This window comes from Dendrobates tinctorius, unplaced genomic scaffold (genome assembly GCF_039654945.1).
Source record: "Dendrobates tinctorius isolate UK_male_01 unplaced genomic scaffold, ASM3965494v1 ptg000070l, whole genome shotgun sequence".
In the NCBI taxonomy this organism is placed as follows: domain Eukaryota; kingdom Metazoa; phylum Chordata; class Amphibia; order Anura; family Dendrobatidae; genus Dendrobates; species Dendrobates tinctorius.
In genome coordinates, this window is record NW_027361738.1 from 94,436,970 (window position 1) to 94,452,304 (window position 15,335).

The following is a 15,335-nucleotide window of genomic DNA, read 5'->3' on the forward strand; positions in this document are numbered from 1 at the left end:
GGAAAAGATCAGAATATCATCCAAATAGATGATCAAAAACTTATCCACAAAGTCCCGGAAAATATCATTCATGAAGGATTGGAAGACAGAAGGGGCATTAGTGAGTCCAAAAGGCATCACCAGGTACTCAAAATGTCCCTCCAGAGTATTAAATGCCGTCTTCCATTCACCCCATGCTTGATGCGAATAAGATTATACGCCCCCCTGAGGTCAAGCTTAATAAACCAGCAGGCACTCTTAACTCTGGAGAATAAATCAAAAATCAGGGGTAACGGATACTGATATTTAACCGTAATCTTGTTAAGGGAACGATAGTCAATACAAGGCCTTAATGAACCATCTTTCTTAGCCATGAAAAAAAAACAGCACCTAAGGGTGAAGAGGATGGTCTAATATGACCCTTGGGAAATTTACACCCAGGCCTCAACTCAATTGCACAGTCATAACTCCTATGAGGAGGCAGGGATGCAGACTTATTCTCACTAAATACATCATAAAAATCAGCCAAATAGTCAGGAACATCATGCGACTGGGGAGAGGTGGAGAAAACAGGAGTGTCACCAAGAGCACACCGACAGCCCCAACTCACCACAGACACAGATTTCCAATCCAAAACTGGATTATGGATTTGCAACCAGGGAAAACCCAGAACAATAGTATCATGCAAATTATGCAGTACCAAAAATCTACAATTTTCTTGGTGGTCTGGGGCGACCCGCATTATCACCTGGGTCCAAAACTGAGGTTTATTCTCTGCCAAAGGAGTAGCATCAATACCCCTCAAAGGAATAGGCGTCCGCAGATGTATCATGGGAAAACCACAATGTTTAGCAAAATCCAAATCCATCAGATTCAAAGTCGCTCCTGAATCCACAAAAGCCTTGGCGGAAAATGTGGATAAGGAGCTGATCAGAGTAATCGCCAAAAGAAACTTAGGTTGTACGCCACCCACAGTAAATGTGTGTGCAAAACGTTTCTCTCGTTTATGGCAGACAGAAATAATATGAGAGGCATCTCCACAGAAAAACACAGCTTATTACACCTTCTATACTCCTGATGTTGCACCCTAGACAAAACTCTATCACATTGCATAGGTTCAGACATTTGTTGAAAAGTGGCAACACCTCTCGTGTAGTTTTATGTTCACTAGTGTTGAGCATTCCGATACCGCAAGTATCGGGTATCGGCCGATACTTGCTGTATCGGAATTCCGATACCGACTTCCGATATTTTTTCAATATCGGAAGTCGGCATCGGAATCGGAAGTTCAAAGTTGATTGACAGCCGAAATGACGTCATCATGATGCGCGGTGTGTGCGCATCATGATGCGCCGTCATTTCGGGCCTTCCGGGGGTCTCTGCCGGCCTGTCGGGGGGCTGTGCTGGCCTGCCGGGGGGCTGTGTGGACTGCCCGGGGTCTGTACCAGCCTGCCAGGGGGCTGTGCCGGCCTGACGGTGGTCTGTGCACCCTGTGGGGGTCTGTACCGGCCTGCCGGGGGGCTGTGCCGGCCTGCCGGGGGGCTGTGCTGATGTCCGGGGGTCTGTGCAAGCATCGTCCGATGGGACTACAAGTCCCATCGGGCGATGCCTGCTACCATGACAGTGATTGACACATTAGCCAATGATGGGACAGTAGTAGTCCCATCATCCGGCTAATGTGTTGAATGTAAAAAAAAAAAATATATATATATATACTACATACATACTACATATATACTACATGCATGCTACATACATACTACATGCTACATACATACCACATATATACTACATGCATGCTACATACATACTACATGCTACATACATACCACATATATACTACATGCATGCTACATACATACTGCATGCTACATACATACTACATACATACTACATACATACTACATGCTACATACATACCACATATATACTAAATACATACTACATGCATGCTACATGCTACATACATATATACTACATACATACTACATGCATGCTACATACATACTACATGCTACATACATACCACATATATACTACATGCATGCTACATACATGCTACATGCTACATACATATATACTACATACATACTACATGCATGCTACATACATACTACATGCTACATACATACTACATATATACTACATGCATGCTACATACATACTACATACATACTACATGCATGCTACATACATACTACATACATACTACATGCTACATACATACCACATATATACTACATACATACTACATGCATGCTACATACATACTACATGCTACATACATACCACATATATACTACATACATACTACATGCATGCTACATACAATACATACATAGACATACAGTACATATAACATAGAGTAACATACTTACCAATACTTGTCACATTGTTCCCCGAAGCCATTGTCTTTTACGGAATAAATATTAACATAACAAACCACAAAAATACTCACCCATGATCCGAAGCAGTCCACGAGTGTGTCCCACGACGATCTTGGGTAGAGAACTGCAGCATCAGCTGATGCTGCCGTTCTCTACGGGCTGCAGGAATCCAATGACGGAAGGTAGGTATCCTTCCGCACTGTATTCCTCCGCCACTTAAAAAAAAAAGTCCCTAGTCTCACTTTATGCCATTGTTGTGTGGGAATTTCCCACGCAGCAATGGCATAAAGTGAGACTAGGGACTTTTTTTTTAAGTGGCGGAGGAATACAGTGCGGAAGGATACCTACCTTCCGTCATTGGATTCCTGCAGCCCGTAGAGAGCGGCAGCATCAGCTGATGCTGCAGTTCTCTACCCAAGATCGTCGTGGGACACACTCGTGGACTGCTTCGGATCATGGGTGAGTATTTTTGTGGTTTGTTATGTTAATATTTATTCCGTAAAAGACAATGGCTTCGGGGAACAATGTGACAAGTATTGGTAAGTATGTTACTCTATGTTATATGTACTGTATGTCTATGTATGTATTGTATGTAGCATGCATGTAGTATGTATGTAGTATATATGTGGTATGTATGTAGCATGTAGTATGTTATGTAGCATGCAGTATGTATGTAGCATGCATGTAGTATATATGTAGTATGTATGTAGCATGCATGTAGTATATATGTAGTATGTATGTAGCATGCAGTATGTATGTAGCATGCATGTAGTATATATGTAGTATGTAGTATGTATGTAGTATGTATGTAGTATGTATGTGGTATGTATGTAGCATGTAGTATGTAGCATGCATGTAGTATGTATGTAGCATGCATGTAGTATGTATGTAGTATATATGTAGCATGTAGTATGTATGTAGCATGCATGTAGTATGTATGTAGTATGTATGTAGCATGTAGTATGTATGTAGCATGCATGTAGTATGTATGTAGCATGCATGTAGTATGTATGTAGTATGTATGTAGCATGCATGTAGTATGTATGTAGCATGCATGTAGTATGTAGCATGTATGTAGTATGCATGTAGTATATATGTAGTATGTATGTTACATGTAGTATATATGTAGTATGCATGTTGCATGCATGTAGTATATATGTTGTATGTATGTTGAATGCATGTAGTATATATGTAGTATGTATGTTGCATGTAGTATATATGTAGTATGAATGTAGCATGTATGTAGCATGTAGTATGAATGTAGCATGTATGTAGTATGCATGTTGCATGTAGTATATATGTAGTATGTATGTTACATGTAGTATATATGTAGTATGCATGTTGTATGTATGTAGCATGTATGTAGCATGTAATTTTTTTTTTATTTTTTTATTTTTTTTTTACATTCAACACATTAGCCGGATGATGGGACTACTACTGTCCCATCATTGGCTAATGTGTCAATCACTGTCATGGTAGCAGGCATCGCCCGATGGGACTTGTAGTCCCATCGGACGATGCCTGCACAGACCCCCGAAGCCTGCACAGACCACCGGCAGGCCGGCACAGCCCCCCGGCAGGCCGGCACAGCCCCCCGGAGCCTGCACAGACCACCGGCAGGCCGGCACAGCCCCCCGGCAGGCCGGCACAGCCCCCCGGAGCCTGCACAGACCACCGGCAGGCCGGCACAGCCCCCCGGCAGGCCGGCACAGCCCACCGGAGCCTGCACAGACCACCGGCAGGCCGTCACAGCCCCCCGGCAGGCCAGCACAGACCTCCGGAGCCTGCACAGACCCCCTGGCAGGCCGGCACAGCCCCCCGAAAGGCCCGTACAGACCCCAGAGAGGCTGTACAAGGCAAAAACAGGGTTTTTCTTATTCTGATACCGGAAGTCCCATAGACTTGAATGGGACTTCCGGTATCGGAATCGGCGATACCGATACTTTTTTTTAAGATCGGCCGATCCATTCCGATCCGATACTTTGAAGTATCGGACGGTATCGCTCAACTCTAATGTTCACGTAAACGCCGATCAACTTGAATGCTAATGACATAGAATCGTCAAGACCAGAGGGAACAGGAAATCCCACCATAATATCTTTTACTGTTTCTGATAAACACTTGCGAAAGAGAGCTGCCAAGGCACCATCATTCCATGTAGTAAGGACCGCCCACTTTCAGAATTTTTGACAGTATAACTCTGCAGAATCCTGACCCTGGTTCAATGCCAATAGGGCTTTCTCAGCTTGATCAATAGCATTAGGTTCATCATACAACAACCCCAAGGCTTGAAAAAATGCATCCACATTAGTCAGAATAGGATTTTCAGGTGTCAAAGAAAACACCCAATCTGAGGGGATCGCCGCGCAGCAAGGAGATGACAATTTTAACCTGCTGCGCAGAGCTCCCTGATGAGTTAGGCTTCAAGGCAAGAAATAATTTACAATTATTCTTATAATTTAAAAATTTAGACCGATCCCCAGAAAACATCAGGAGTAGGGATTTTTGGTTCAACAGCATGTGATTGAGCGAGATAGGCGGTAATTCCCCGCACTTCAGCAGCGAGCTGCTCCACACGATCAGACAATTGCTTAATCTCCATTAAGGAAAAAATCCTCCTACAGCTCCAAACATGTATTGTCGGTGAGATAAGATGAAAACACAAACACAGATAGAAAAATAGGCTGAGCAAACGACGGGGCCCAAACTAACTAGAAAGGACAGGAAAGGAAAGATGCTGTCTGCAATCATGCACAAAACCCTACCAAAAAATGTCAAACACTTACTGATAACAAAAACCCTGAAGTCGCTAGACTTCAATTCCCTATATCAGCACTCTGGTATATTCTGGAAGACAGAGCAAAAAGAGACCAATCTGATCAGAGACAAAAAGCAAACTGGCATAAACAGAGACATAAGAATGGAAATTCAGCACAGCCCCAGCAGGGGCTGGCTGACCACAAAAAACTGAGTAACCCAGACCAAATCTCATGTGAAAAAATAGCAGAGCACACTTAGCTTGAGAAGGCAGGAACAGAACTGGAAACCAGAACCTCAGGGCAGGAAAATCACCAGCACAAAGTTAGGGAGTCGGCTGTGTTATGAATGAGTCATAGGCAAAAACAGAAATACTAGCTAAGTCCAGAAAACCAGAGAAGTTGGCAGCTATCGGATTGCAGACCCCTGAACCTATCAACAACAACTAGCAGTAGCCGTGGGGGGTTCCTACGGTGCCCTAGACCCCTCGATCACAGCCGGAGAACTAAATAGCCTAAAGAAAGAAAGGGAAATCCAAACTGCCCCAGAGCAGACCCCAAAGCAATAGGCAGCCCCCAACATATAATGACGGTGAAGCAAGATGAAAAACACTAACACAGATAGAAAGATAGGCTGAGCAAATGATGGGGCCCAAGCTAACTAAATAGGACAGGATAGGAAAGCTGCTGTCTGCGATCTGCCAAAACCCTATCAAAACAAGAGCCAACAGGCTGATAGGGAAAAAAGCCCTGAAGACGCTAGGCTTCCAAAAGACTATATCAGCACTCAGGTATCTTCTGAAGACAGAGCAAAAAGGAATTCAGCTCACCCCAGCAGGGAATGGCAGAAATCCAGAAAAACAAGGCAAAACAAAACCAAAACACAAATGCAACAAGCAGAGCAGAAAACTTAGCTTTTGAGGAGCAGGAATCAGACTGGTCTCCTAGAATCCCTCAGAGAGATCACCAGCAAGGCAGAAGGGCGTCGACTGCCTTATATCCAGTCAGCAATTCCCGTCACCCAGTCATCATCATCCAGCTCAGGTGCTTGGTAATCAGCCTCACTACCTTCCTTCACCAGAAGAGGGAGCTCATCAGACCTCAATGGTGAAGGGGAAAATGAACTCACAACACGGCTGTCTTAAATCCAGTCAGAGACTCCTGATGTCCACTCACAGTCCTCCTCCTCAGGTGGCAGGACTCTGCCATTTAGATCAGCTTCATTACCTACTGTCACCACTAGAAGAAGCCCGGATGGAGAACTCACGACTCCTCTGTCAACACAGCCAGCTCCACCACCCTCACCAGAAGCCAGAGGTAAACCAGAAAATGAGTTCACAACAGCAGGTGCTGTATGCCCTGACAGCCGAATCTGGAGGGCAGGAGACTGCAAGCTCTCTGGCCACACCAAACACCTGAAGGCACGGTAGCAGAGCAGAACAAAAGCCTGGGGCTGACAGTGAAAAGGACAGTGCGTGTGGTATAGACTCACGCTGTCTGCCATACAGGTTAGAAACCATTATGCAGGAGAGGGCCGCAGCTTAGCTCCAAGCAGCAGTGAACCCAAAAGAGAGTGCAGAAGGATGGTCCCAAACCCCACCTGGCAGGGTGGGTCCCCTGAATGCCTCCAGGCAAGCTGGACTCAATCCATCATCTGTATGTGGTACCCCAGATTGCATTTACGTTCAAGTAAAAGGTAAAGAAAACTGCACCTCCCTGTGTCCTTCACTTATTCTCTGCACCCCAACGTTTACCACCATCTGAACTATCTAATATATTTGCCCTGGGGCCCCACTCTACCCGTGGGGAGCTGATCCATCTTTGCTGCCTCACCATCAGCCCCAGTGGACCAAAACCGTAGCATCGGCCACCCATTGCCAAACACCACAGGTGGCGTCACAAATAAACACCACATAACTATTCTCTATTTTTATGACATGGCCAGGGCCACGGAAATGGATCACGGCCCTGTGACCTCCCCCATACAACTGTCCGGTCCGATTCCGGGTACCCTACGGCCCTGGTGGGCGTGTCACATCAATATATTAATAGTGTTCCTTTTGTGCCTTCATACAATATTAGAACCCCCTCTGTGCCCTACATAGTAATATTCCTCTCTCTATGCCTCAAATAGATCATGTGATTGCTCATCCACATGGGAAATGTAGGCAATCAGTAATGCTAAGGCAATCTGCAGTAGTCACATAGCGGGACTACATACTTTTCTTCTGAAACCAGATAACCCTTTTAAAGGGAACATGTCATGTAAAAAAAATGGTATTAACCTGCAGATGATCTGAAGCTACCCCAGTGCCCGCACTAGAGGCCCCACTGCAGGGAGGAATTAAACTTTATTCCTCCCGGCAGCCTCTGGCTTTCAGTCGTAGAGTTGGACCGGCGGGGCTTGCATCACCCCATAGAGTATAGCCTCCGGGACTGACTGACAGCCCCCACCAATCTGATATAGGTGACTATAGTTATAGTATATATATATATATATATATATATATATATATATATATTGAATAGTTCAGCAATATCTTAACATCTTAGTCCTTCTGGGCCAACCCCTTTAAGATCAGGGCTGGATGATTTTGTTGTGTTTATTATTATTTTTTTTATTTTTTTTACTATTATTGTTTCCCTCTGTTCATATGTGTTGCAGAAAAATAAAAAAAGATGAAGATAAGCTCTGCTCATGTACAGCATTGTGATTGTTTTATGATTCATTCCACTAATGTGTCAATTGACCATTTTATTACATCCGCCGAACATTTATTTTTGAATTAGTGGTAAAAAGTGGAATATTTAGTTAATTCCTCCGTTCTATTAAGTTTTATTTACTTCCATTTAATGAATGACTATTTACAGTTTCTAAAAAAAAATTAAACCTCAATTTCAAACGGAAATTTAATTTTATTTGGAGGGAAATTGCTTTAGCAGACATATTTTTCCAGTGAAATAGCATCTGCTGAACTTCCTTTAAGAGTGCAGAGCGAAGGTCTCGACTTTTAGAAATTTCTACTGCTTCTGGTGCTTCTATTTTTTCCATAGTGTTGTTGGTTCTTTTTTTTCTATTTAAAAAATACTTTTATTGTATGTTCCAAACTTTTTTTTAAGTTTAATTTTAGAAAAATGTCATTAGCATTTTGCTGATTCTTGATCTGCCACTTATGATTGGGTTATTTGGGTAAGACCATTGGGTCATTCTCATTTTTGGATATATTCCTATGTTTTTTGTCAAGACAGCAACAAAGACCTTTGGGTTAGTCTCATCTATTACTTTGTTTTTGACCACAATGAGACTGAAGGCAGTTATTTTGGGTTTTTTTCTATTCCTATATTTTTGGACAAGATAGTGAGAAACACCTTAGTGTCATTCTATTTTTTAATCTATTTACATGTTTTTGCGTTAGAGGTATGAAAGACCTTTGGGTCATTCTCATTTTTTTTGTTCACCTCTATGTTTTTTTTGTCAAGTTAATAAGAAAAACCTTAGGGTCATTCTCATTTTTTAGGTCCATCTCTATGTTTTTTTGCCTAGTTAATGAGAAAAGTCTTTGGGTTATTCCCATTTTTAGGACTATTCCTATGATTTTTTTTGCCAAGACAGTGAATAAAAATCTTTGGGTCATTCTCGTTCTTTGATGTATTCCTTGTGAGAAGGACCTTTGGATCATTCCCATTTTTGGGTTTTTTCCCTTGTTTTTTTGCCAAGACAATGATAAATACCATTGGATTATTCTAATTTTTTCATCAAATTCTTTGTTTTTTGGCCAAAAGAAAGAGCTTTGAGTCATTGTAATTTTTTGTTATATACCTATATTTTTGGTCAAGATAACAGTAATAAAGATAAAGAACTTTGTGTCATTCTATTTATGGATCTATTCCTATGTTTCTGCCAGGACCGTATAAAAGACCTTTGGGTTATTCTCATTTATGGGTTTACCAATACATTTTTTTGCCAAGAGAGTTAGAAAAGTCTTTGGGTCATTCTCATTTTCAGAACTAATTCTAGTTTTTTTTTCAAGATGATGAGAAAGACCTTTGGGACATTTTGGCTTTCGGGTCTATGCCTATATTTTTTGCCAACACAGTATGAAAGTCCTTTGGGTCTTTCTCATTTTTGGGTCAAGCCTTATGTTTTTTGACAACATAGTGAGAAAGAGTTTTAGGTCATTCACGTTTTTGTGTCTATTTCTATGGGTTGTTTTTTTTTTTTCAAGATAGTGTGAAAGACCTTTGGGTGATTCTCATATTTGGATATATTCCTATGTTTTTTGTCAAAACAGTGAGAAAGACCTTTGGGTCATTCTCACTTTTGGGTTGCACAATCTATGCTATGAATTTTAAATATTGAGTATAGTAAAACAAATTTTAGCAAGTAGTTTAAAGGGGTTGTCCACTACTTGGAAAACCCCTTCTTAATCCCTAAGCTTTCACATCACATTGTGTAGCACAGCTGAACAGGATGGCCTATCATAGCCTGTATAAAAGCAGAAGCAGGGAATGCAGCAGCCATTTTATGGTGAATCTGGATAGTGAAAGGACGTCACAGCTAATAGCTCAGCAATAAAGGTAGGGGGTGGAAACACACAATAAACATTGCAGATAGTGTATGTAACAGGACAGTAGTTTCTAACGATTTATTCATAGCGTATTACTGTATGTAAAGTTCACATGCACATTAATAAGGCTGTGTCTGCATTGAAACTCAGTGTCTTACAATTGGCAATTGGAGGCATGCCATACTTACAATTTGTGATCAATCAGTTGGTTATGAATGACCAAAATTTGGGGAAAAATTTGACAAAGTTGTCAAATTCAAATTTAAAAAGGATCCCCTCATCTCTATTATCCATGCTTGAGCAATGAAGAGGCAATGAGGCTAGCTGGGGCCACTGACCCTTTATTATGCTGAACAGTAGATTATGGTGGGTCGGAGAACCATTGATCATACATTGTTCACAAATCCTCAGAATCTGGAGTAGATGTATTATTATATATGTATACTAGCTGAAGAGCCCGGCGCTGCCCGGGCATAGTAACTAACTGTGGTTAGTTATAACAAATTATAATTATTCTCCATCCCATAGTCCCGTGCCCATATACCCATCGTACATATCCACCATCCCATAGACCCGTGGCCATATACCCATCGTACATATCCACCATCCCATAGGCTCGTGCCCATATACCCATCATACATATCCTCCATCCCATAGTCGAATGCCCATATACCCATCACACATCCTTCATCTCATAGTCCCATGCCCATATACCCATCATACATATCCTCCATTCCATAGTCCCGTGCCCATTTACCCATCATACATATACGCCATCCCATAGTCCCATGCCCATATACCCATCACACATCCTCCATCCCATAGTCCCGTGCCCATATACCCATTAAGACATCATCATCACTAGAGTTGAGCGAAACGGGTCGGTCAATTTCAAAAGTCGCCGACTTTCGCAAAAGTCGGGTTTCATGAAACAAAACCCGACCATAGCGTGAGGTCGGCCACGAGGTCGGCGACCATGGCGCCAAAGTCGCGTTTCAAATGATGCTTCAGTGCCCTTTTTCAGCCAATGATGGAGGATGCATACTGTGGGCAACGCGATGACATAGGCAGCGGTCACCACCATCTTTAAGAAGGGCATGCAAGTGATTGGCTTGCTTTGTGTGGCGTCACAGGGGCTATAAAAGGGCGTGCACGCCGACCGCCATCTTCCTTCTGCTGATCTCAGAATAGGGAGAGCTGCTGCTGCTGCTGATTCTGTAGGGAGAGCGTTAGGCAGGGAAGAAGATACAAAAAACTACTTCTGCTGCTAGCAATTTTGCCTGTACAACACACCAGTTAGGCTACTTTCACACTAGCGTCGTGCACTGCACGTCGCTATGCGTCATTTTGAAGAAAAAACGCATCCTGCAAAAGTGCTTCCAGGATGCGTTTTTTCGCCATAGACTTTTATTAACGACGCAGTGCGACGCATTGCCACACGTTGCAACCGTCGTGCGACGGTTGCGTCGGACCGTCGCCACCAAATAACGTTACATGTAACGATTTTTGGTGCATCATCTGCAGCATTTCCGACCGCGCATGCGCGGCCGGAACTCCGCCCCCGCCTCCCCGCACCTCACAATGGGGCAGCGGATGCGATGAAAAACAGCATCCGCTGCCCCTGTTGTGCGGCGCTTCCACACTATGCGTCGGTGCGCTGCAATGTCGCATAGCGACGTGCAGTGCACGACGCTAGTGTGAAAGTAGCCTTAGTGTGCAGTGCAAGGGGAGGCTATATTTTGGTGCATCAGCTCTGTTGGTTATTAGGCTGCCTTATAAGGCTCTCTGATAGCAGCATTGCTGTTTTCACACTGCTGTGCAAACTGCTTTTTTAAAAGCAAAAATACTTTTCATCCTCTTTTTTGCACAGTTACGAAGCGTTCATTTTTCCACACTTTTGTGTGCAGCAGTCCTGCTTATTAGGCTGCCTGCTGCCATATTGGGACTGAGAGCATCATTGTCAGCTGGCTAAAATCTCTAGGGAGATTCAAATTCTCCCCAGTCCTATATAGACATTTTATACACCATCGAATTTCAGCCTGTTATATTGAGGTGTAATCTACACTGGGCCTGAGATATTAGTTCAGTGTCCTCAAGTCTGTAGGGAGATTCAAATTCTCCCCAATACTATATACACCTTGTACCTTGTTTTACAGTACCTTATTGCTGGTGATATTTTGGGTACATTTTCCCAAAAATGAGGAAGTGTGTTGGAAGAGGCCGTGGAAGTGGGCGTGGGTTGCCAGCTGGTAATGATGGTGTTGGTGGTGGTGGTGGATCTGCTGGTAGTGGCAAAAGCACAATAGCACCTAATGCAGGAGGTGCTGAGCCTGCGTCATCGTCTGGCTCCACAAGGCCTCGAAGGATCCCTTTCCTGGGAGTAGATAAACCGCTTTTAAAGCCGGAGCTTCAGGAACAAGTTTTGGCTTACATTGCTGACACAGCCTCCAGCTCCATCGCCTCCTCTTCTGAACTTTCAAAAAATAAAAGCACTGAGTCGTCATTGGAGGCTCGTGGTCAGGGACCACACCTTTCCTTGTGTCCTTCACCCCTACCAAAAGTAAAGGATGCGGCAGGCCACACTACAGATTACTCCATGGAGCTCTTTTCACATACCATGCCTGGGTTATCAAGTCAAATCGTGAATTACCCAGTCCAAGAAGAATCTGACATGGAGTGCACTGATGCACAGCCACTGATAGATTTATCTGCTGGTACATTCACTCAGAGCACTACATTGTCCTCGCAGTGTATTGAGCCAGAATCTGACCCTGATGAAACTCAGGTGCCTGTTGTGAGCTCATTTTCGGGTTTGCCTCTGGCTTCTGCTGAGGGTTATGAAGCTGGCTGTGCTGACAGAGGAGTAGTGAGTTCTCTATCTGGACTCCCTCTGTTGGTGAAGGGAGGTAATGAAGCTGATCTAAATGGCAGAGACCGGCCACCTGAGGAAGAGGACAGTGACTGGACATCAGGAATTTCTGATTGGATTTAAGGAAGCCGACTCCCTAGTTTCTTGCTGGTGATTTCTCCTGACTGTGGCTTCTGGTTTCCAGTTTGGTTCCTGCCTTCTTAAAGCTAAGTTTTCTCTGCTATTGTTCATATGAGTTTTTGTCTGGTTTACTTAGTTTTTGTGTTCAGCCAGCCCTGGCTGGGACTGGGCTGAATCCCCATTTTGTCGCTGATCAGTTGATCTCTTTTGCTCTGTCTTCAGAATATACCTGATTGCTGATATAGGGAATTGAAGTCTAGCGACTTCAGGGCCTTTTTCTATCAGACGTGTTGGACATTTTTTGGCAGGGTTTTTTGCGCGATTGCAGACAGCAGCTTTTCTTTCCTGTCCTTTCTAGTTAGTGAGGGCCCCATCGTTTGCTCAGCCTATCTTTCTATCTGTGTTTGTGTTTTCATTTTGTTTCACCGACAATACATGTTGGGGGCTGTCTATTGCTTTGGGGTCTGCTCTGGGGCAGTTTAGATTTTCCCTTTCTTTCTTTAGGCTTATTTAGTTCTCCGGCCATGACGAGGCGTCTAGGACCACCGTAAGCACGCTCCACGGCTACTGCTAGTTGTGTGTATAGGATCAGGGGTCTGCAATCCGCTAGTTACCAACCACTCCGGTTTTCTGGGCTTAGCTTGCTTTTTGTTTTTTCCTCCTTGGTGACTCATTCATAACAGGTGCCCCTTCCCGCATACTATACCACCTTACATGGTGACACAGAGGAAGGTGCACATGATATTGAAGAGGAGGTGATGAATGACCCAGTAGTTGACCCAGATTGGCATCCATTGGGGGAAGAGGGTGCCGCTACCAATAGCTCAGAAGAGGAGGAGGAGCATCCGCAGCAGGCAACGACATCGCAACAGCTGTTATCTGGCAGGCCCGGAGCAGTCCAAAAAAGGGTTACAAAACCAAAAGAGTTGCAGGACAGCTAGGCCAGACGGTCAAATTAGCACAGCGTGCAAGGCCTCAAAATGTCTTCCATAGTAGGAAGAGTGCAGTGTGGCACTTTTTTGAACAAAATCCTAATGATCAGGCAAAGTTTATCTGTAAGAAGGGCGCAAATACCTTTAGCCAAGGGAAAAATATGAGAAATTTGAATACCAGTTGCATGCTTAGACATTTAACCACCATGCACTTGCAAGTGTGGACGGACTACCAAACCTCACGTACCACATATGCAACTGCTCCCAATGAAGGTAGTCAGCAACGCTACATCGTTTCCCCCACTGTAAGCCCTCCTGTTAGCACACCACCAGCAGCAAATGTTGAGGTGTCGTCGCAAGGCCAAAGCAGTCAGGGAATCACAATGTTATTTCTATGAAAGACTGAATCTAGGCCATCAGAAAGAACACCAAATCCATCACCATCATCAACCCTCTCTCAGTCCGCCAAGTCCACCGCTAGTTCCACCATTTGCAGCCCTCAAGTCCAGCTCACCCTACCAGAGACTATGAGTAGGACAAGAAAGTACTCATCCTCTCATCCGCGTACACTGTGTTTGAACACCCACATTGCCAAACTAATCTCGTTAGAGATGATGCCTTACCGGTTGGTTGAAAGCAAACCTTTCCGCGAACTCATGGCCTACGCAGTACCACGCTATGACTTATCCAGTCGGCACTTCTTTTCTCGCAAAGCCATCCCAGCCCTCCACCTTCATGTGAAAGACTGCATTGTCCATGCACTCAAGCAATCAGTGAGTGGAAAGGTGCACCTCTCAACAGATGCATGGTCCAGTAGGCATGGCCAGGGCCGTTACGTGTACATCACTGCACACTGGGTTAATGTGGTGGATGCAGGGTCCACAGGGGACAGCGGCGGTGGGACAGTGCTGCCTAGCCCACGGTATATTAAACAGTTGGGTGTAGGCGTTCGACCCTCCTCCTCCTCCAGAAGTGAAAGCTCGTCCACAGAGCGCAGTCACACATGCACTCCATCCGCAGCTGCCAGTGTTGCACACGAGGTGTCCCACTATCAAACAGCTAGTGGTAAGCGTCAGCAGGCTGTGTTGAAGATGATGTGTTTGGGCGACAGACACACCGCAAAGGTACTGGCCGACTACTTGCAGCGACAAACTGAGTCATGGTTGGGCAGTCTACATCTTGAGCCAGGCAAGGTAGTTAGTGATAACGGCCGGAATTTTGTGGCAGCCATAGCCCTTTCAAAACTCAGACACATACCTTGCCTGGCTCACACCTTGAACCTGGTGGTGCAGTGCTTCCTCAATAATTATCCGGAGCTAACAGCCCTGCTCCATAAGGTGTGAAGACTGTGCTCGCACATCCGCCGATCGCCTGTACACTCCAGTCGTATGCAGAAGCTGCAGCGATTGCTCCACTTTACCAAGCACCGCCTAATTATCGACGTTGCAACAAGTTGGAACTCCACCCTGCACATGGTTCAGAGGCTGTGCGAACAGAGGCAGGCTGTAATTCATTTATGGGAGTATACACGGTCAGGCGGTTTGTGGGCAGACATGGAGTTGTCTGGTGTGCAGTGGTCGAAGCTGAAAGACCTCTGTAAAGTCCTTCAGTGTTTTGAGGAATGCACACGGCTGGTAAAAGCAGACGACGCCATCATAAGCATGAACATCCCACTTATGCGTCTGCTCATGCAAACTTTGACACACATTAAGGAGCAGGCGTCT